The sequence below is a fragment of the Lissotriton vulgaris genome, chromosome 9 (assembly GCF_964263255.1).
Source record: "Lissotriton vulgaris chromosome 9, aLisVul1.2, whole genome shotgun sequence".
Taxonomy (NCBI): Eukaryota; Metazoa; Chordata; class Amphibia; order Caudata; family Salamandridae; genus Lissotriton; species Lissotriton vulgaris.
In genome coordinates this window covers 329857053-329875332 of record NC_141697.1, presented here as the reverse complement: position 1 = coordinate 329875332, position 18280 = coordinate 329857053, and the positions used below count along the sequence as shown (strand labels likewise).

General features: G+C 45.9%; 1 protein-coding gene across 3 annotated transcripts in view; it reads left to right on the top strand.

Annotated features, from left to right (window-relative positions):
• EFCAB11 (EF-hand calcium binding domain 11) overlaps positions 1 to 18280 on the top strand; it is a 460557-nt gene that overhangs the window by 125314 nt on the left and 316963 nt on the right. The gene's annotated exons all lie outside the window — the stretch shown is intronic.

The window sequence follows — 18280 nt, the reverse complement described above, 5'->3', positions numbered from 1 at the left end:
CCACCTCCACATCCACCGTGACATCCACCGCCACATCCACCACCACCACATCCACCACCACCGCATCCACCACCACCGCATGCACCACCACCACCACACCCACCACCACTTCATCCACCACCACATCCACTACAACCACCACCCCATCCACCGCATCCACCACCGCATCCACCACCGCATCCACCACCGCATCCACCACCACATCCACCACCACATCCACCATCACCACCACATCCACCATCACATCCACCATCACATCCACCACCACATCCACCACCACATCCACCATCACCTCCACATCCACCATGAAATCCACTGCCACATCCACCACCACCACATCCACCACCGCCACATCCACCACCACCGCCACATCCACCACCACCACCACATCCACCACCACCACCACATCCACCACCATTTCCACCGCATCCACCACCACCACATCCACCACCACCACCACATCCACCACCACATCCACCACCAGGTGCAAATGCAATGTTCTTGGATTTTCGTCACAATAAAATACACTGAACATAATCTTCACAAAATTAAATTACAAACGTTTAAGCTATTGCCATTTATAAATTACAATAAATTTTATTTAAGTATTAATTATTTACAAAATTAAAAGCCATTGTTATTTGCAATATCAATACATCTAAGTCACGTAAAGACAACACACATTGCATTACAAATGCTATAGGTGTCACATTTGCAAAAGTTAAAACTATTGACATTGTAACTGACAAAGCTATTACTTTTGCTAGTTTCAAAACCAACACATAAATAAAAAAAGTGTCATTTACAATACCAATTGCTCAAACTTTCCTAATGCGAGACCTATTGCATTTCCAATGCTTGTTCTCACAGTAATTGTATTTATAACGTGCATTTTTTTTAAATTTCATTTGTATTCAGATGTTTATACTGTTTCAGTGGCCAAATACATGTGTTTTATTAAAGACCCAACATTGTTTATAAAATCTTGACATACAAAAGCAGTGCCAGAAACGAGCGAACAGCTGCTTTAGCTCCCAACCAGCGGAGACTAGACTGAACCCGACACGGAATGTTAAATCTTTCTGCTTCTAACCACCGAGTCACAAGGTCCTCTGATGACCCCTTATTGAGCCTAGCGCGAGCCGTTGTTCCCTTACATAATGATGACGTACAAGAAGAATGCGCGTGGCGACGGGAAGGCAGGTGATCCGCGCGCGACGTTGATATGGTTGCGCTTGTTCCGATAATTGTGAAGAGAAGCGCTGCCTTTTGGAAAATGATATTTTTGTAAATGAAATGAATATACTTGGTGCCTTTGTTCCCCAGGGAAATTACTTTGCCTGCCTGCTCATAAGCAGTCCTGTCATAATGTTGAAGGTACACGCTGATGTGCTTGACATTCTGAGCAAGTACACTTTCCACATTCTGCGGTGTGAAGTAGTAACACAAAGTACTTAATTGCTTGATCTCCAGTTCTTGTGTGGTTGCTGAATAACCAGGTCGTTTCTCTTTAGGTAGAGGCCGCGAGGAAGGCAGCACCATTAATGTAACAGTGCGAACTCATGATTGTTGCGCCCCCGGCCTTTGTCCGGCCTCTCAAGCTGCCGGCTTCCTAAAAGGCACTGCACCTTCTGATATGAATGAGAGACAGAAGAAGCTGGCAGTGCTCCAACATAGACAGGGGGCTACATTTCCTTTGTTTAGAAGTTTATAACGTAGGATAAACTTAATCTCTCAATATTGAGTTTGCCCTCGTAGCATTGTCCTCGCATGCCCTGTGGTGAGTGTGGCCTTCAGAAAGACATTCGTTTATTGGAAGAAGGCAGAGGTAGTTCCAGAGTGTGGCACTGGGTTGGAAAAAAACACCCCTCCTCCCGATCCAACGTAGCTTGAATATATACATTTGTCTTAACGCAAAACTATCATGATGTTGCGGGGGAGGTAAAAGTTAGCATGTCATTTTTATGTGAGGCAGATAACTTTATCCTTTCACTTTGAGGCAATCAGTGCAGCTGTTTTCGGATAAGAGTTGCCCTGAGGTTTCTTAGGTCGTGTACCACTTTAGTAACAATTTTACATATTTAATGTCTCTCAAAGTAGGCACGATGCCGTGGTGTAGTGAAGTTTAGTATTCCTTCATTTAGACACCCTTCTCCAACTGGGCTTGCTTGAATAAATAGAAATGACATCTCCAGTTTGGAAAGGATTAAAGAGATGGCTCGAACCATCATTATAAATGCAAGATGAACATTATGGTCTTTTCCAAATAAGTTAATAGTTATTTACAGCAGCACCTCTGGTCATTCTCTGCAATACTTCTTTATTTTATATGCGATGACGCAGCCTGCTCACCATGTTTGGAGCATGTCTTTGACCCTTATGCTCCTCAACCAACATTTAACACTCTTCTAACCACACAACTCCGAAAGGAACCTAGAGAACTGATAGAAATATGTGTGTTTCACAACCTCATCCGGTATGTGAAACGCTATGAAAATGCTCTAATACTGTGAAAGCAAGCAATGAAAAATTCTAGATTTAGAACATTTTAGTTGCATAGTGTGGGTGTTTGTTGGTTTGGGCCCCGTGGGAGGCAAAGAATGCCCAATAGCATGATATTAAATGCAAGTATGGGTCAGAAGTGGTATTTGTATAGCAATATGATTCTATTTCCGTAATGGCGTGATAACATGGAAAGTAAAGGAACTCCATGATGGGAAGAAGAATAAAACAGCTACAGGATGACTAGAAAGAGTGAACGGAGTCCTGCTCCGGAGGCTAGAATCACAGAATCCTGCTCCGGAGGCCAGCATATGGATACTGTGGGGCTATGCTAGGTCTGTTCTTATAAAGCACACTGTACAGAGGTTTGTACCTTGGTTCACTATCTGTAGCCTTTCTGGTACAGCCAGTGATGGAAAACCTGAGTGGCAGGATCATTATAGTAAACAGACAGATGTATTGACTGGACAACGCTCTCATTAAAACATACACCCCTCACATCGACGGCCCAAGATTACTTGCCAGAGTTTTTTCTAAAACGCATACCTCTTCAGAAGCCGGCAATCTGGGAACATGACATTATGGTAACCCATCACATGCATGGGGGAGTGGGGCAGTTTAGTATCTGCCAACACTCTGGACGGACTGTTGACTCTGACATTACTGAGAGGATGTTCTCATGGTCCATTGTTAATTTGAATATATTATAATTTCAACCCTGGCCTTGGGATGAATCTCTGAAACAGGAAAGTGTCTAAAAACTGGGAATCTGGTGTTCTTTCGTTTTCAGGGTACTGGAAGCTGGATTGCCCTGTGGTTTCATTCAGAGCACGTTTTAGGACCAGTGCCATCCTCTAGCAGCCTGTTCTGTTTTTTAGTCAGACTATTGGCACTCAGCTCAGTAAATATATGTAGCGGTGCCAGTGGTTTATGTGGGCACTGTGTAGGGATTTCCTGAACAACAGATGGTAGTCATATTGTCTCAGACTGCTTGGATGGTAACAAAACCAGTGACTCGAATTGGAAAATGCTATTATAAGATTACAAACACCCTCGTGGGTTGTAGTTGATATTGTAAAATATTTTATTAAGGCCTTCTACACCCTATACATATTGTGTGTCTGTTTCTATTTTATAGCTGTGTTAAAAGTATTATGAGTAACGATATTTGTTTAGTGAAAAAGTGTTAAAAAGTAGAAATATTCACCTTCACTAGATTCTTCATGGTTATTTCTCTAGTTTCTAACACACTATTGCGGTGTCGTGAAATTTAGGGGGTTATTAAAGTCTGCCCGCCCGCCATCCTATCGTGAAATGGGACCACCCGCCATAAGGGCGGGGGTCCCGTGGGGGCCATTAGGATGCACCCACCACAGTGGCGGGTGCATCCTGCATTCCTGACATTGTGGCGGGCGGTGCACTCACCACCGCCCGCCACAATGCCAGGAAGGCATGTCGTGCACTTCCATGCACAACATGGCAGGCACCACGCAGTGCCTGCCATGTTGTGCATGGAACTGCAGGGGGGGTGCCATAGGTACCCCCCATGTGCACCCCCTAGAGTCCCTGGGGGACCGCAACGGGCCCCCGCAAGCAATTCCCGCATGCCTTTCCGTGGCGAAGGCATGTTTCCGCCCCCATGGTAATATGGCTGGCGCCGTCTAACAAACGCCGCCACCATATTAACTCTTTTCTGCCCAGTCGACTTGTTGACCAGGCGGAAAAGCGGTGGACGGTCTTTCCGTCTGTCGCGGTCCCCCCTGCCATAGTAATATACCGCGGGGGGGATTGGGTGGCGGGCGGGGTTGGATCTCGGGTGGATCGCCACCGCCATGCGGGCGGTGGCAATACGCCTGAGATCCTAATGGCCCCGTAGTTTCATATCAACCCTGCTTATTACAGTTTGTGTACCCTTTGCGTTTCCTACAACTGCTTGAAATTTGTTGCTCAGTAGGTGCAAGTCATGCATATTCTGGCTGGTAGTAGTATAATCGACTGGTGGATCTCTCCTGTGTGATACCGTGATCAGTTTGTGTGGCAGTGTCATATTTTTACATGCTACACACACCTCTTGCCTACTCCTTATCCCTTCCTAAAAGGACGCGCCCACCACCGGCCATGATCATCAAGATGTAGTTTGTTTGTTTTAAAGCCTCGCCTGTGTGAGTGCATGTGCGCTAGCGCATGCGCTCTCGCTTACGAGAGATATTTATTTGAATAATACTTAGCATTGATGGGCTTTATTATTGCTCTCATTTGGATTGGGCAGTACGAGCTGTCTTCACTACCTCTCCTGTCTGCAGGAACATGGACGAAGTACAGATTTCTTCAGATGTATTATGGTCCTGCTACTAGCACTGTGCCTGAGGTACTTTTTTTTTGTTGTTAAGTTTATTGCTTCTACCTCTCTCACACGCCCACCGTCCGTGTTGCTTATGCCCCTTCCACCAGCACCCGTCCTTGATGTTTCTTTTCCCGTTAATGTTGCTTCTTATCCTGACCTTCATACCTGTTTCTTCTTCCTCTTCCACCATCCCTTGCCCATGTTGCTTCTTATCCCTCCAGCTCTGTTGCTTCTTACCCATCCCATCTGTGTTGATTCTTATCCCCAGGGTCATCTTAAGGATTTTGGGGGCCCTGGGCCAAACATATTTTGGTGGTCCCTGTTCCGAACAGCTTTAAATTTATGATTCAATTTCAGCTTTTTCATGTCCTCTTTGGCCAAGACTGTGTTTACTTCTAATATTCAGGGATGTTTTCAATATTGCACCATAGCTGTAGCTCAGTAAAATTACTGTAAATAACCTTTGGGACCCTCCCATTTCTCACATATGAGGCCCTACTGTGATCTAAAAGAAACTTTTTTATGGAGGTTGCATGAAACATAAACACAGCATTTCTCTGTAAAATGTTACACATCACCCACATAAAAAAAAGTTGAAAGGAAAATGGTATTTAAAACAATTTGTTTAATAATTATACAAGGTCATCAGGGCCGAACAGAGCTGTCTTTATCAGGGGGCCCCTGAAATGCTGGGGCCCTGGGCCAGAGTCCACATTGCCCATGCCTTACTACAACCCTGCTTATCCAGCCCACTGTCCACTGCCCCGTCCCTGTTTCTTGTTCTTCTCCTCCCACCCGGTCTATTGAATTTATTTGTTGCAGCTCTTTGTCAGTGTTCATTTATGGATAAGTTAGTAATCAAAAACACAAGGCCTAAATGTTATTTGAAATGTTTACTGTTTCCACAACATAAATCCATGCACCAATGGACATACATAATGGGTTTTATGTGCTTGGAGCATGACCTGAAACTGGTAACTTTGGGCCAGATGGGCAACTGTTTTTAGCGGTTGCAAACGGATAATCAGGTCATTTGAGACAGCTAAAAAGGGTTGTAGCATGTATAAACCCTATTTTGCAAGTTGGTAACCTATTACTAACTCCTAAAATAGGGTTTGCGGTTCGCTGTTAAGGAGGGGTGTGCCAAAGGCATCCTTTTCTAATAGCAAGTCGTGGGGGATGTACGATTGTTTTGCGAAAACAATTGCAGTTACCACCAATTTCAAATTGGTGGTAAGCCAGTTGCAAACGAGAAGAGGGTCCCCAGGGGACCCGTCCCCTTTGTGTTTGGCAGCAAAAATATTTTTTAAGAGCAGGCAATGGTCTCCCGGACCCCCGCCTGCCTTTAAAAAAAATTTAAAAACGACTTTTCAATGTTTTCTTTCAAATTCATCCTGTTTTCCTTTAAGGAAAATGGACTGCATTTGGGAACAAGCATTGGAAATGCAATAGGTCTCGCATTAGGAAAGTTTGAGCAATTGGTATTGTAAATGACACTTTTTTTATTTATGTGTTGGTTTTGAAAATAGCAAAAGTAATAGCTTTGTCAGTTACAATGTCAATAGTTTTAACTTTCGCAAATGTGACACCTATAGCATTTGTAATGCAATGTGTGTTGTGTTTACGTGACTTAGATGTATTGATATTGCAAATAACAATGGCTTTTAATTTTGTAAATAATTAATACTTAAATAAAATGTATTGTAATTTATAAATGGCAATAGCTTAATCGTCTGTAATTTAATTTTGTGAAGATTATGTTCAGTGTATTTTATTGTGACGAAAATCCAAGAACATTGCATTTGCACCTGGTGGTGTATGTGGTGGTGGATGTGGTGGTGGATGTGGTGGTGGTGGATGCGGTGGAAGTGGTGGTGGATGTGGTGGTGGATGTGGTGGTGGTGGTGGATGTGGTGGTGGATGTGGTGGTGGTGGTGGTGGATGTGCGGAGAAATCTAAGGACTCAAACTTACAAATTGAATAAAATATTCGAGGGCCGATCCGGCCTTGGGGTGAAGAGACCCCTTTGCCTCTCTAATAGAAGATCTCCCCAATCGCGCTCCCCACAAAAATAGAACGAAATGCGGGTCAAAGAGTGTCTTCTTTGTCTCTTTCTGCACATTTTCATTAAACGAAGTCTGTAAATACGGAGAAACATCCCCCGGGGGACCGCGAGCGACGGTGACCGAAGATTGCACCCTGTGCAGCAGGACATGTTTGTGGAGTTTAAACAACGTACCACAGTTTAAAATAAATTCCACAATCATGTTATTTTTTTCTGCAAGGGACCACTTCTGGGAAAACGGGAGCACACAAATTAATTTAAAAAAATGCAAAATGTAAATAACACACCGCAAACCAGCTTGCGCATCTAAAACCACAACGCATCCCCCCCCCCCTAAAAAGAAACCCCTAACTGTTTGGCAAAGATAGATATTGTTATTATTTTGAATTATTCTGAAATCTCCGCCCGAGAAATACATGACCGTTTAAGCAAGGTCTGATGGGTGAGGCGACTCGGTCTCCTGGCCGGCGTGGGGCTTGCCTAATGAGTATTTCTGCCTGAGTGCATGCCTAGGACAGAGGGGTTGTAAGCCTGTGATGTCCTTTCAAGTGAGGGATGTGTATGCGCGAGATGCTCTCCCGTGAGTGAGGAGCATGCGTGAGATTCCCTCTTTTGAGTGAAGGGTGTGGAGTCGGACGAGATGCCCTCCTTAGAGTGAGGTCTGTGGGTGAGTTCGTTGCCCTCCATTGAGTGAGGTGTATGCGTGAGATGCCCTCCCGTGAGTGAGGTATGAGGATCATATGCTCTCCCTTGAGTGAGGTGTATGCGTGGGATGCCCTCCCGTGAGTGAGGTGTGAGGATCATATGCTCTCCCTTGAGTGAGGTGTATGCGTGAGATGCCCTCCCGTGAGTGAGGTATGAGGATGATATGCTCTCCCTTGAGTGAGGTGTATGCGTGAGACGCCCTCCCTTGAGTGATGGACGAGGTGTTGGCACGGTGAGGGGCGAGGTGTGTAGCTGGGTCTAGGGCTGCGGATGAAAGATGTGAGCCAGGTGAGGTACGGGGTCTCCATGGCACGACGAGGCGAGTAGCCGTGCCGAGTGCTTCGGGTGAGATGCCTAGGTAAGGTGAGGGATGCGGTGAGGGTTGAGATGCGAGGAGGGTCGCGGGTGAGACGTGTGAGTCAGCCAGGTGAGGTATGAGACGCTGGCACGGCGGGAGCGAGGTGCATAGCCCGATAGAGGGGTGCGGGGGAGAGGTGAGCGCGTGGATGAGGGCAGGAGTGCGCGTGGGGTGCCAGCCCTTACCTCCAGAGCTGGCGGAGGCGCCTAGTTCAGTGTTCTGCCGTCTCGGGGAGCCCAGCCCGCTCCTCAAGGTGCTGCCTCCTTCCTCCCTCCAAGAGTGGCATCTCAAGCAGAGTACCCTCCGCGGTGCCAGGGCATATGGCTGGCACGTCACTGGCAACAGCTATCACATGAGAGGGCCTGATTGACATGCGCCCGCATGCCTGCAGCAGTGGCATGTGCATGGAGTACAACATGAGTCTCCTACAAGGGGCATGGTGGTGGAGTCGCGGAGGGGGTGGGTGGGGGGGGGGTCGTTTCTGCACAGGATACGGCCAGGGAGATAGATGCCTGACCCTAATGAAAAGGAGGGTGAGTCTGTAGGGGTGTTTATGTGTGTGTGGGGGGGGGCTCGTGGAAGGGGTGTGTACATGAAGGAGTGTGCTCTGCATGGAATACACCATGGGGCTTCTAGAAGGGGGCATGGTGGATGGGGGCTGAGCCTTCGGGGGAGAGGGGGGATACACGCAGGGAGAAGCCTCGGAACCTCATGCAAACGGCGGTGGAAAGGGAGCAGTGTCGGCACGAGTGGCATGTGCATGAGTACGCCTTCAGGCTCCTGCAAGGGGGGGCATCTAGAAGAGGTGGTCATTTGATAATAAAGCACTGACAGGGGCCGTAGCCACTTGAGGGGAGAGGTTGGGGCAGATAGCAGGAGGGGCCCGAACCTGGAAAAGAAACAGCTGTAGTGAGTGTTGAGGAGAAATGCGACACGGCGGGCAGGGGAGGGGGCGGAGCGGGGAGAGGTGCGACACGGCAGGCAGGGGAGGAGAGTAGGAGGAGGAGGGGGGAGGAGAGTAGGAGGAGGAGGGGGGAGGAGAGTACGGGAAGACGGAGGGCATTTCTGTGGGGAGGGGGGAGGAGAAATGCGACACAGCGGGCAGGGGAGGGGGCGGAGCGGGGAGAGGGAACAGACGGAGGGAAGGCAGATAAGGGGAGGGGGGAGGAGAAATGCGACACGGCGGGCAGGGGAGGGGGCGGAGCGGGGCCTGGAGTGCGAGGGGTTTTAACATATGGCTGGGGAGTTGCAAAGACCGTAACACAGAGGGGGAGGGGGAGGAGAGTAGGGGAGGCACGGCCTAGCGGCCGTGCAATCAAGAAGTGAGGGGGCGGAGCTGGGGGAGGCAGTGAGAGAGAGAGTAGGCAAGGCAGGCGGCTGGGGGCATGTGCACGCGCTTTTAAGCTCAATGCGCATGCGCATTGAGCTTAAATTTCTCGTGCACTGCAAGGAATCGCCACGATTCCTTGCAAGTTGGTTAAAGAGTTGGTAAGCCCCCATAGTCTCGCAAGCTCGATGCGCATGCGCATCGACAGGCGAGACCTAAAAACATACGATACAACTAATGTAGTGTTACAGTTTGTGTGTGTGTATCTAGTTGCACTATGTACATGATAAACATCTTGCATTGGTTGGAGACTGTCTACATGTGATTTTAGCACATCATACACGCAGTGCAGTATTTACAGATAATGTTCAGGTGTCTGGCTGCATTATGCATATGATGCTCTTCAAATGGCAGGGTATATTTTGTGTGTGCCTAAACCAGGCACATGATACAAATAGTGCCGTTGTTACAGTACATCTGTCTGGTTGCCCTACAAAGGCAACACCTAGTGCAATGTTTGCTGCTTGTCTGTCTGCACTTAACATATGAAACACATAGTGCGCTATTTACAGATGTATTTTTGTGTCTGCACTAAACACGATGCAAACAGTGCAGTGTTTATGTGTATGTGTGCTGCTCTAAGCATGACACACATAACTCAGTGTGTGTATCCTGTCTTACCGCACTAAGAACACCCTACGAATGATGCAGTGTTTACAGTTGTGTCTGGCTGCACTGAGCACATGATGCAAACAGTGCAGTGTTTACTATGTGTGCATGTCTAGAGCTCTAAGTGTGATGTGCCAGTGTGTGCAGCCTAAGTCTTACCCATTAAGAACACTCTACGAATGATGCGTTGTTTACAGTTGTGTCCGGCTGCACTGAACACATGATGCAAACCGTTCAGTGTTTGCTATTTGTATATGTCTGGTGCGGTAATGACACATATAGTCCCGTGTGCAACCTAGGTCTGACCGCACTAAGAACACCCTATGAATATTGAGTTGTTTACAGATGTGTCCTGCTGCACTGAGCACATGATCGAAACAGTGCAGTATTTACTATGTGTGTACGTCTAGTGCTCTAAATGTGATGTGCCAGTGTGTGCGGCCTAAGTCTTACCCATTAAGAACACCCTACGAATGATGCAGTGTTTACAGTTGTGTCTGGCTGCACTGAACACATGATGCAAACAGTGCAGTGTTTACTATGTGTGTACGTCTAGTGCTCTAAATGTGATGTGCCAGTGGTTGCAGCCTAAGTCTTACCCATTAAGAACACTCTCGAATGATGCATTGTTTACAGTTGTGTCCAGCTGCACTGAGCACATGATGCAAACCGATCAGTGTTTGCTATTTGTATATGTCTGGTGCGGTAAGCATGACACATATAGTCCCGTGTGCAACCTAGGTCTGACCGCACTAAGAACACCCTATGAATATTGAGTTGTTTACATTTGTGTCCGGCTGCACTGAGCACATGATACAAGTTGCACAGTAATCAGTTTCCACGTGACTACACTAAGCACTTAATGCTTCAATCCGCATCTCAACCAGCTCTGACGCCAACCTCGCTAACTCCGAACACCTTCACTTCCAGATCCACATCGACCCCAAGACCACACTCAGAGGCACCCTCCTCTACAGACCACCAGGTCCCCGCGCAAAATTCAGTGAAGACATCACAGACTTCATCACCCCACACGCGCTCCCCTCCAAAGACTACATCCTTCTGGGAGACCTCAACTTCCACCTTGAAAAAATCAACGACCGCAACACCGCCACCCTCTTGGACAACCTAGCCAACCTCGGACTTAAACAACTGGTCACTTCCCCCACCCACATCGCAGGTCACACACTCGACCCAATCTTCACCTCCAGCAACCACGTCTCCTTCAGCCACACCACAGATCTCCTCTGGACTGACCACAGCTGCGTTCACTTCACCTACAACAAGCCGAAACCCATCAACCACCTCCAACCAACTCTACAAAGAAACTGGAACAAAATCACCACGGAGCAGATCTCCACATCGCTCCTTCAAACCTCCCCAGCCCTCTCCTCTAACGCCAACGAAGCCGCCTCCAACCTCACCCTTTGGCTATCCAACACCGCCGACACCTTAGCACCACTGAAAAAACATCAACACAAACTTGGCAACAAGAAGGCTTCATGGTTCAACGATGACCTCAAAAAGTCCAAGAAACTGTGCCGCTCCCTTGAAAAGGCCTGGAAAAAAGACCCAACCACCAGCACCAAGGACGCCTTCAAAAGCGCCACCCGCACTCACCACCAACTGATCCGAAAAGCCAAGAAAACAGCATTCAAGGATCGACTTGACAACAACGCCCACAACAGCAAGGAACTCTTCAACATCGTCAAGGAATTTTCCAACCCCTCGGCCAACTCCAACGACATTGTGGAAGCGAGTCTGAAATACAAGTGATAATTAATGATAGGAAACACAGACACAACCACAGAATTTGTCAGCTCAGAATATGGTATATTTATTAGCCACAACAAATACAATTTAACGTGCAACACGGTGACAGTCAGCATAGAAGCTAGAATGTCCAAAGATTTATTGAGTCTGGTATGCTTTATAGATTTAAACCACAAGACCACCCATATGACACGTAGCAAGAAGTATTATACGTAGTCTACAGTGCACCATGAAACCCACAGCCAATAGACAGGATCTGTAACAAGATATCTCCTTGTAAGGTGTGATAGATTTGATGCACACATACTGTAGTTAACCATGTGATCAGAATGGGCAGTTTTGGGGACAGTCAATCAAAATGCGAGCTGCCATGGCCTAGTATATTTCCATACAAACTGCGACATAAGCAAGGCGATGAGTAATATTGCGAAATCTGTTATTTGCTAAAAATTATATTGTGCAACCGGTGTGTCACTTCAAGCGGTGTGTCACTTATTTCGTCTGGGCATAGAGAAATGCAAGGACAGCACTTCTCTGATTGTGAAAGGGTCTGAACTATCCAAGATGGAGATTACAGACAAAGGCTAAGTTAAGAGGGCCTGAAGCTACAATCATTTGGTATCAAAATCCAAGATGGCTTCAGCATTCCCAAATCTGATACCAAATCAATATACCCTGCGTGCCAACATAATCATATCCATGGCAGGTACCTCAGCCACTGCCTGTTGCTCTGGCTCATGGCTGTGCTCATGGCCACAGTGCATAGAGCGTAAGCAGTAGGAGACAAGGGATGTGCAGCAGACTGGGCAGACCTGTATCATAATGCAGAGTGTCAATAACACAGCTGCTATTATGATAACAGCCTTTATGATCCATGAGCCCTCTTCCTCATCCCTAACATCCTTTATGTTATGGATTGCCCTATCAATGTTCCTGCTGTTGTCAGGTATATAAGAACGGCACTTTTGACCTGTGCCATGTCTGAGAAGTGGACCATACGTGGTATTATTGATGCAAGGTAACAACGGCCGTACCAACCTGGAGGCAGGTAAAAGTATGCCCATGGTCCGTAGACAAAGAATAGTCCCTTGTAACCCACCAGTCCAGGTGAGGACCCAGTGTTGCTGTCCTTGATACGTGACAGTCTCGTGATGTGTGTGCAGTTGCTTTTGCCCACAAAAATCTGGTTCACCTTCCTAGGTTCCATTATTCTCCTCATCTTGTTTATCCTGTCCTTACATGCCAACAATCCTTGTTGTCCCTGCAGCAGATCCTGTAACACACAAGGGTACGGTATGCATGACTGCTGTGTTGAGCAGTTGTGTGCTATAGTTATGTCTGAAGGTAATTTAGGTGCTCTGTCCCGCTGCATCCCTTCATCATATAGGATGCAGGATGGGGCTAGGGACAGCTCTTCTACCCTAAACCTTGGTATATTAACCTCCTTGTTGCCATTCAGGTCATTGCCACTCTCCTCAGCCCTGTTCCTGGATCTCCTGTTAAATGTGCTAAGCATCTCAGTGTCTGACCTTGTAGGGTGCATATTCCTGCATGGTGCCCATTTCTTTTTAGGCTCTCTGGCACCCTGTCTGATACTCTCTATATTGGAAACATTCAGTGTTGGGGCTGCCGCGAGGCCAGTGTTGGGAGGTGCAACTAATACTGACATATTGTGTTCAGTGGAGAGTAACTCATGCATCAGAATACAACCCATGTACTTGGAAACTGGTAGTACAATGTAGCTCATGCTGTGTTGAGTATCTGTTGGTAGGTGGGTACAAACATAGCATCCTGAAATGTTCATGATCTGTACATATAATTTCAGCATTTCAACATATTTATTGTTATCATATTCTTCCCACAATTCTCTGTTATTCTCTTCTGTAACCTCCTTCTTCCCCAACACAATCTGGTCTGGCACAACTATGTTTCGCTCCTCATGTTGTATAACTGTATTATTCTCATCACCCACTTTGCCATGAAGAAATGGGATGTCAAACTCCTCTGCAAACATTATAAACATGGTTGTCAGAACTATCCCAGGTACTTGTGATAATACAGCTGCCAGAATATATGTCCATCTACGCTCATTTGTCCTTGGCCTAGGCATATTAAAAGCGTTTATGGGATTAATAATAAGCCGTTATTTTCGCCCCAATTGACGTCTGTAACAATATGTAAACCCACTGTTTTCTATGGCAATTATAATACTTTGTAAAACTTCAGTTCGTGCTGTTGCTAGCTCCTGGGCTGATGGTAGGAAGCCAACTATTGGGAAGGAAAGGTCATTCAGTATAAGTGTCTGCAGCCTGCTCAATATTGGGGGATTTGGCACTGCTACTCTCTGAACAGTTGTTACCTCTACTCCTGGTGACAACGTTGCCACTGCTGACCTTATTGTTATATATAACAACCTTTCTTCCACCACCCGTATCGTAATCCACCTGTGTACTGCAGGTGGTGCAACCTGCATATCTCAATTTTATTAGCAATCAATAAAATGTGGTTACAGCATCCATTATTGCCCCCCAGCCAATGTGATGTATGCCAGATATGACACTGTCCAAGATGTCAAGGCGTGTGTTTGCCAGTTCCTGTGTTGGTGCTTGGCTGCCAAATGTGGGAAATGTAAGCTGTTGCAATATCAAGTCCGTCAACTTGCTCATCAGTGGTGGTTTTGGTACAATCAACTGGATTTGTCCCTTCTTCTCCACTCCTGGCCACAATAAGCGTATGACTATCACCAAGGTTGACTCTTGCACCTCTATCGTCATTTGCATCAATCTACCAATCCTTGTTGTGATCAAAGGTGGTCCAGATGCAATGGTAGTCATGTAGCTGAATATAGTCTATTTTCACAGTTCAATGTTCCTCTGGTGCTTCACTAGTCCGTGTTGTGCTCACAGTTCTTAATTACAATATATTTGATACAGACACCAGCACCATTTGAAATCAAACACGTTGGTGCCTTTGCTGGGTCTGACAGAGGTTACCAGTACATAACAGACATTAGGCACTTGAAGGAGACAGGTGTCTCTATGATGTCATCTGGAGGATGTGTCTGCCAGGCACAGCAGACAGTTGCATTGGTCGGTCTGTTGGAGGGTTGGCCCACAGCCAGCATGAGATCTCTTCTTCCTTATCCCCTGTCGTGCTGGTCGGGCTGGTCCTTCCTGGTGGATCGGAGGAGGTACCTATGGTCCGCCTCAGGTGCTGCTGGTGATGCTGCCGGAGCTTGCCGTCCGTCATCCTGGTCCGCTGCCCGCTTGGTGTGAGAACTGTGGATCCATGAAGTCAATCCCTCGCACTTCACTGCGGTCGCGGTGGTCAAGATGACGGTGAAAGGACCCTTCCACCTGGGCTGAAGACAGTTCCGCCGGGTATGGGCCTTTATCCAAATCCGGTCCACAGGCTGCAGGTCATGTGGTGGTGGAGTTGCTGCTTCTGGAAGAGCCTGCAGGACCTGGCGGTGAAGATAACGTAAAGTCTCTGTTAGTTTCTTACAGTAACACAAAAGCAAATCGTCTACTATTGGCAGAGGCGCAGTGGACATATGACGCGCAATGTTCATGGGTCTGCCAAACAACCCTTCATGTGCACTTAGTTTTGTTATCCTGTCAGGCGTACTTCTCATTGCTAGCAGAGCTATTGGTTGTCCATCCACCCATGACAGTTCTGTAGAAGCGCAGATTTTCCGTATCTTATTCTTCAAGACCCCGGATTTGCCTCTCCACTTCACTGTAGTTTCTATGTGACCCCCAGACCCTTGCATAGTCCCCCTATTACCTGGGAAATGAACGCAGGCCCATTGTCTGAGTCCAGAAGTGTTGGGATCCCAAATCTTAGGATAAGTTCCTTCAGGAGACATTTAGCGACTGTTGATGCATCACAGTTCTTTGTGGGGTATGCCTCCATCCACTTACTAAACATACAGAAAATGACCAAGACATGCCTGAACTTATGGGAGGGTGGCATGTCAATGAAATCCATTTGTAGGCTTTCAAACGGTCCCTGGGGTGGAGGGAAGTGACCAGGTGCAGTGCGGGTACTCTTTCCTGTGTTATACTGTGCACAGATAGTGCACTGCCTGCAAAGTCTCCAAGCTGTGTGACGAAACTTGCTATGAAACCAGCATTGCGAAAACAGTCTAATCATTCTGTCTCCGTGTGTGACGAAACTTGCCATGAAACCAGCATTGTGAAAACAGTCTAATCATTCCGTCTCTCCCCACATGTGAGGGGCCATGGAAGAGACGTGCCATTGAAGGAAGCATTGATGAAGGCAGGCAGATTTTCCCATTGGGCCCAGTCCATAATCCCTCTTCTGTTTTCACACACCCTCCTTTTGCTCACTCGGCTATCTCCTCAATGTCAACTTTTTTCTGGATGTGAATGGGGTCAAAATGTAATGAGTCTTGTCTAACATCCACCTCTCTGTTGCTGCCCACTATTCGTACCATTGCTAGCTGGCAGCCTGTCAGTGCTATCCTCTTTGCTTCTCTATCAATGAATGCATTGCCCTTTGACACATATTCTCTAGATGATGTGTGGGCAGCACATTCTATGATGGCTTCTTTGGATGGTCTTAGTAATGCTTGGAGGAGGTCACTTAACAACATTGCATGTTGTATTCGTTTGCCTAAGGATGTGAGGAATCCCCTCAAGGAGAGACAACATTTTAATAAACACAGATTGTTTATTGTAATGCCAGACCTAATTAGATGCCCAGTTATGAAATAAAATCCACCCACGTTCTTTCATTAAGTGCAGATATACAACTGTTGTTAATTCACCAGGTCTTGCAGAAGTAGGCCAAGAATCAGTACTCCTAGAAAATATCTGTGAACTGCATTTAAGCATGAGCAAATATGCAGGTGTAGTTCTGCTCATGCAAAAATCTACACCTCCACTTGTATCCAACCTCAGAAGAAGTATTATGTCTGTCTCTTTCAGGAGTAAAATCCAACATGTCTCAGTATGGGAACATTTTTCAGCGAAGAGCTGGTGAAAACCCTTAAAACGTGCAAGCATTTTTGCACATACTCCAAACGGCATTTCCGTCCTGTAACTTTTTCCTTACCATTACCTTCAGCCCCTGTATGTAGATCTGTGGAACGTGGCAGCATAAGGTAATAGTTAGCATTCAAACCCTACTATGGAAGGAGCCCTGGTATAATCAGAAATGCTATTTTAGACATCTTATATAATGATATTGCTGCCATAATTTGTCACCGCATTACATGGCACAAAAGGGACAAGTGGTTATGTTATAGGACACCTATTCACACACACCCCTAGACTGCACCTGTATATTAAAAGACATATTAAATGTGTGCATACAGTATCCTTGAAATACCATAATATGAAGCACAGTTATTCAATGCACACTGTCCTTCTGTATTTGCATATATTCATTACTAAAGATCAATTAATAAACATAATATTACAACTCTGTGTCCGAATCCTTGGTGGGCCCTTGCGAATACACTGCTTTAAAAAAAAAAAAAGCATTTTAGCATATTCACATTACAATATAATTTGTTATATTTCGTTGAAGAACCTAGAAATGAAAACATTAATATTCATTCTTTTAGATGCATATATAAAATAGTACTTCTCCTTGCGCCATTCAATTAGGTACAACCCTTATAATCTTGTCCCCTTCCAGTACTTTTCTAGCCGTGCCCACTGTTTAAGAATTTTCAGTGAGCCTGTGTTGCTGCTGAAGCATGAACCAGAATTAGAGCCATTTCTCCATCGTGGAAAGGTGTGCCTCTTAAATCACGCTAAACATTTGCATAATTATCTGTAGCTAGCACATATGCAGTACTTTTTTTTTTTTTTTTTTTTTCTTCCAAACACTCCCTGTCCATGACCCATTGCTAGGTGAGAATAATTCTGTGAGAAATCAGTAGTGGTGCAATGTGTGGGCCAGATTGTCAGAATAATAGAACATATTTGCACCAGTGGATCTTTCTATCCAGATATGAGAGGATGAAAACCTCTAGCATTACACTCTGTAGGGGAATGAAGGAAAGGACCTAAAAAGTATATTATCTTCACAAGCAAGAGAAGAATCAAAACATTGTGCTTTTGTGTATTGGCATTTACCTTACCCGACCAAATTGTGTGATCCTGGCCATTTCAATCCTGGGAATTTAATCATCCCCCCTCAATATGTTTAAATGCATACATTAAAGACTAGTACTTGAAATACTGACGATACTTACCAATGCACTGCAAGAACATGATCTACCAAAATGAAACAGCTCTACATGTCTTTAACATTTCTGCTATAGACTGTTCTCCTGAAATTGATGCTATGCAGGGCTACCTCCCATCAATTGAGTAACCTGACCTTTAAGCAAATGTTGCCTCCTGTAAATTAACTCTAAACAACTATAAATTGTAAGTCATTCCATCAATATACATTTAAGAATTTGCATTCCCTTCCATTCTCCGCTGCAAATAATACATTTCTTTTTTTAAACCAGTTCTGTTCATACTCACAGAAAACTGTTGTAGTGTGTGGTTTAGT